Here is a 456-nt window from a genome sequence, read left to right as displayed (position 1 = left end):
CCTTTCAATACAGTATGGGAAGCTACATTATCATCTAGATCCCCTCAAGACCTTTTGTCTTACAACTAGGTTTGCTTTTCAGCTGACTCAGAAAACTGATCCCATTGAAACATGACCACTTATTTTCAGAAGAAATACAGTAACAAAGTGGAGAGGTGACAACCACCTTTTCAGTGCATTCTTACATCCACTGAATCACTCATTAAACAGCCTGAAAACTAAAAAAATAAAATCAAAATGCAGTCAGGCAGAGCTCCGGTTTGACAGTAAACCCCTTATGCGACAACATATCACATGGGGCAGACAATGAATTACCTCAGAAAGTGACTTGACACGAGTGTGGATCCCTCCATCTGACATTTGCACAGGGAAAACAGAGGGCACAGCCATCCTAGCATCACAGGTAAAGCAAGGAAAATAACAGATTCTCCTCCCCCCCCTCCCCCCCCCAAAAAA

Source organism: Chamaea fasciata, unplaced genomic scaffold, assembly GCF_029207755.1.
Source record: "Chamaea fasciata isolate MVZ Bird 193981 ecotype frontalis unplaced genomic scaffold, bChaFas1.0.hap1 SCAF_6, whole genome shotgun sequence".
In the NCBI taxonomy this organism is placed as follows: domain Eukaryota; kingdom Metazoa; phylum Chordata; class Aves; order Passeriformes; family Sylviidae; genus Chamaea; species Chamaea fasciata.
Note: the sequence above shows the minus strand (reverse complement) of the source record.